The 5,614-nt window shown below is 41.7% G+C and overlaps 1 pseudogene; it reads right to left on the reverse strand.

Annotated features, from left to right (window-relative positions):
* On the reverse strand, positions 1–1,794 carry LOC139254826 (probable G-protein coupled receptor 139; annotated as a pseudogene).
* Positions 1,795–5,614: the final 3,820 nt, after the last annotated feature.

Raw genomic sequence — 5,614 nt, forward strand, 5'->3', positions numbered from 1 at the left:
TTATTTAATGAATTTCGCAATTAGTGCTAATGGATATTTCACCGCATTCTTTAACTCCTCTCTGAATTTACTTTGGGTTCCTGCATAAATACACGTGTTGGTGCAACAGCTTAAAAGCTGAAGCATATAACCGCTTTCTTGCAGAATTAACCTCGGATCATTGAAATGGGAACCTGCAAAATAATTACCCTTTGTAAATCGCACATACAACAAATTGATAACATACGACATCCAAAACAGAATGAAACTGCCCGATATCGACAGCAGTAAAACGATGGACTTTTTCCGGCTCTCCATCTCTGGATCGTTGTGAATCTCTCCATTTCTCTGGGTCCGGAGTCTCCTGCGGGCTTTACTGGCCGCGAGAATGTGTTTAATGGTCAGAGCATTGAGCAGCAAAATCAGAACGAAAGGTACACATGGGGTCAGAATAAGGTCCAGCCAGTCAAATGCTGCCCAACCAGCTGAAGTATGAAATATTGGTTTCATGCTGCAAAACCACGGCACGTTGTTTATCATGTACATTGGTTCATATATAAAGTAACAGGGTACATTCTTAGCACAGCTCAGCATACAAACCGTTCCGATAATCAAGCCTGCCGTTTTCTCTGTGCAATATTTTGGTTTAAGCTTTCGGCAACAAATGGCTACACATCGATCAAAGGTGAAAGCGACTGTTAACCAGACGGAACTGTCTCTGGCAGCATAAGTCAAGACGGCGCTCGTACTGCAGCCTGGAGTCGTGGTCAGAAAAGTAACTGGAAAATAAATACCATGGATCCGATTGAATATCACTGCAGTGACAACCACCAAAAGATCCGTCACAGCCATGGACAACAGCTACTGAGTGATACATCTGGAGATACCGCACCTTCCTCGGAACAGGAACACAATCGCCACCAAATTAGCTGCTAGGAAGAGAAAACGGGAGAAGTGCAGGTAAATACGGTTTAATACTTTACAGGTACAATGAAGCCCTTACATTAAACGCAGACTGTACAATTAATCCCTCGTTCTCATAGCTTATCAGAACAGCGATAATTTAAACACAGTCTGCAGACTGCATCCCTCACTGTAATACCTTACCTGGAAAGTGATACCTTAAACAAAGGCTGCACCTTGAATACATCACTGTAATACCGTATCAGGAACAATTATACTTTTTAGAAAGGCAGTCACAATGAATAGATAGCTGTAATAGCTTACAAGGAATAGCGGTAATTTAAACAAATTTTGTACAATGAATATGTGACAATAATGTCTTACAGGTACAATTATCCTTTTAACAAAGATGTGTGCAATCAATAACTCACTGCAACACCTTACTTCAAAACCTTAAACAACTACTTAAACAATGCAATCCTAACTGTAATACATTACCAGAAACAGCGATACCTTAAACCAAAACTGTACAATAAATCCCTCACTGTAACACCTTACCTGGAACAGTGATACGTCTCACAAAGTTTTTACTATGGATCCATCACTACAATACCCTACCAGGATCAGCGATACCTCCAAACAAATATATATATGAACCCCTCACTAATATATTACCAGGGACAGTGAGACCTTAAAGAAAAACTTAAATTAAATTAATGACTTTAATAATTTACAAAGAACAATTATACTTTAAAGGAGGATTGAATACTGACATCTTTACTGTAATTCCTTATCACGAACACCAAAACCTCATCCAAGGACGTCAGCAATGCATACCTTACCAGGAACAGCGATAGCTGCAAAAATCGGATAGTAAATGGCAAAGACACGACCAGTTACTTGGGCATGCATTTTAGCGTGAAATGCTGAGGTGTTAAACCAACACGTATTGTGGGACACTTTCAAATGAGCCCATATTTATATGCCATGTTAATTCCAGTGAGACAATTAGGTTGCACCATAATTTGTGTTCGTTGCAGTAGGCTGAGCAATCAAATTGAGGCAGGGACTTTCAGGGATATTTATTGCTGTGATAACATGGAACATTGACAGAGTTGTATAATCTTACTCACAATATGAATTGTACTGATGCTAGCATTTCCTTAATGAAAGATAAACCATTACTTATGACTGGCCATGGCGAATCTGAGACCAACCAAGTAGGGAGTACTCGTTTCAATCCCCTTTTGATGCTTAATTAGGAGATCTAATAATGGGGGCTTCTGTAGTCAAAATCGTCCCTTTTACTGTTGCCATGTCAATTAGCTAAGCCGTGGCACCCTTTATATGAGAATATAAGAACATAAGCAGGAATCGGCAATTTGCCACTTCGAGCTTGCTCTGCTGTTGAGTAAGATCATGGCTGATCTACATCAACTCCAATTTCCCAGACGATCGGCTAATGCCGGGAATCCTTAGTATCCAAAAAGATATCGATCTCAACCTTGAATCTACTCAACCGCTGAACATCTACAGCTCATTGACGGAGAGAATTCCAAAAAGTTACCAAGCTCTGAGTGAAGTTAATTCTTCCCATCTCAGTCGTAATTGCTCACCGCCTTATTCTGAGACTGCGAAACCTAAGTCTCGATTCGCCAGCCAGTGAAACATCTTCCTTGCAGCTCCCCTGCCGAACCTTAGAATGATATAAGTTTTAATGAGATCAACTGTCAATTTCTAAAGAAGAGGCAATATAGGCCGAGTGTATTCTGTTTTTTCCCAATGTACGATCATCCAGCCCAGGAAGCAGCCTAGTGAATTTTCGTTGCACTCCTATCAAAGCAATATATCCTTATTTAGCTAATCTTATCAAAATTGTACAGAACACTCCAGTCGAGGTGTGGTCTACCCAAGGGCCCATGCAATAACAATGATAGATCTAACACTTATAATCCAAGCATTTTGAAATAAAGGTCACCATGTTGAATACATTTCATTAAAATGCGAGATTTGCATCACAGGTCACAAAAGATTACACAGACGGTCTCAGGAAATCTCAGGCTTCAAATTAAAAACGGCAGTTTAAAGCATAATCAGATACAACACGTGATTAAGATAGATACACTAATCATACAACCCGTGAAAGCAGAAAAGATTTACGAATCCGGAACAGATGGACATTGGGACAAACGATGGTCTTTATATGAATCCCGAGCTGTCAGATGTGTTTCGGCGAAGCCTGGATGTGCTCCGCCGCTGAGGAAGCACTGACCTCCGCTTGCTTCCTTCTCTTTCCCGGCTGCCTCTTTATATAACTTATTTCGTTGAGCCGCTGTATATCATGCATCAATAATTTTTACCTCTTCAATTGTCCAAGATCAGCGGAGTGAGAACCATCCTAATTAGGTTATTTCCCACCATAACTCTGTTCTAAATGACTTTTTGTCCTTTCCCATACAGTTGTTAATCCTGTGTTCCTTACTGCATCCTTTATCAGCTTAGTTATGCTTGAACGCCTAATTTTTTTCTACTGATATCGTATCATAAGAACATAAGAACGTAACAGAAGAATTAGGAACAGGATTAGGCCATCTAGCCTTGCGAGTCTGCTCCGCCACTCAGCAAGATCATGGCTGATCTGGCTGTGGAATCAGCTCCACTTACCAGCTCGCTCCCCGTAACCCTTAATTCCCTTATTGGTTAAACATCTATCTATCTGTGATTTGAATACATTCAATGAGCTAGCCTCCACTGCTTCTTTGGGCAGAGAATTCCACAGATTCACAACCGTCTGGGAGGGGGAATTCCTTCTCATCTCGGTTTTAAATTGGCTCCCCCGTATTTTGAGGCTGTGCCCCCTAGTTTTAGTCTCCGAACCAGTGGAAACAAGCTCTCTGCCTTTATCTTGTCTATCCCTTTCATTATTTTAAATGTTTCTCTGAGATCACCCCTCATCCTTCTGAACTCCAACGAGGAAAGACCCAGTCTACTCAATTTATCATCAGAGCCTAGTGAATCGTCTCTGTACCCCCTCCAAAGCTAGTATATCCTTCCTTAAGGAAGGTGACCATAACTGCACGCAGTACTCCAGGTGCGGCCTCACCAATACCCTATATAGTTGCAGAAGGACCTCCCTGCGTTTGTACTCCATCCCTCTCGCAATGAAGGCCAACATTCAATTCGCCTTCCTGATTACCTGCTGCACCTGCAAACTAACTTTTTGGGTTTCATGCACAATGACCGCCAGGTCCCTCTGCACCGCAGCATGTTGTAATTTCCCCCATTCAAATAATATTCCCTTTTACTGTAATATTTTTTCAAGGTTGATGACCTCACATTTTCCGACATTGTATTCCATCTGCCAAACCTTAGCCCATTCGCTTAACCAATCTAAATCTTTTTGCAGCCTCTCTGTGTCCTCTACACAACCCGCTTTCCCACTAATCTTAGTGTCATCTGAAAAATGTGTTACACTACACTCTGTCCCCTCTTCCAGGTCATCGATGTATATTTTAAACAGTTGTGGTCCCAGCACCGATCCCTGCGGCATACTTCTAACCACCGATTTCCAACCCGAAAACGACCCATTTATCCCTACTTTCTGCTTTCCGTTAGCCTGCCAATTCTCTATCCATGCTAATACATTTCCTCTGACTCCACGTATCTTTATCTTCTGCAGTAATCTTTTGTGTGACACCTAATCGAATGCCTTTTGGAAATCTAAATGCAACACTTCAATCAGTACACCTCTATCCACGATGCTCGTTATATCCTCAAAGTATTACAGTAAATTAGGTAAACATGATTTCCCCTTCATGAATCCATGTTGTGTCTGCTTGATTGCACTATTCCTATCGAACATATCTCACTCTGTCTGCTGAACAGGCACACTTGAAATCAATCAGTATTTGACGGAGTTTGGCACCAAGGAGCCCGAGTAACTCTGAAGTCAATGGGAAGCAAGGTGAAAAATTTTCACTGCTGGAGTCATATCTTGCAAAAAACAAGATTTTCTGGTGGATGGATATCAATCATCACACCCCCAGTACATCACATCAGCAGTTCCTCAAACTAGTTTTCCAAGCCGTACCATCATCAGATGCTTCATCAATGACCTTTTATCCATCATAAGGTCAGAAGCGGCGATGTTCGCTAATGACTCCACAGTGTGCAGTTCCATTCGTAAATCCTCAGATAATGGAGCATTGCATGCCCACATGCACCAAGACTTGGACAACATTCATTCTTGGGCAGATAAGTGGCAAGTAATATTCGCACACACAATTGCCAAGCAATGACTATCTCCAACATGCTAGAGTCTAACCATCGACCATTGACTTGTAACGTCATTACCATCGCCATATCGCCCAACATCAACATCCTCTGGATCACCATTCACCAGAAACATAACTAGAACAGCCACAAAAGCATTGTGCCAACAAGAGCAGGTGAGAGGCTGGGTATTTCAAGGAGAGTGTCTCACCTCCTGACTTTCCACCATCTACAAAGTAAAAGTAAGGAGAGTGATGTAATACTTTCCACTTGCCTGGATAAGTGCAGGTTCAAAACACGCAAGAAGGTCAACATCATCCAGAACAAATCTGCCCTCTGCATTGGCATCCCATCCACCAGCTAAAACATTCACTACGTCCAAGACCGATGTACCATGTTTGCAGTGTGATCCATCTAGTGCTCCATCTAAAAGATCTACTGCAGCAACTCACTAAAGCTC

Source organism: Pristiophorus japonicus, unplaced genomic scaffold, assembly GCF_044704955.1.
Source record: "Pristiophorus japonicus isolate sPriJap1 unplaced genomic scaffold, sPriJap1.hap1 HAP1_SCAFFOLD_58, whole genome shotgun sequence".
NCBI classification, from domain to species: domain Eukaryota; kingdom Metazoa; phylum Chordata; class Chondrichthyes; family Pristiophoridae; genus Pristiophorus; species Pristiophorus japonicus.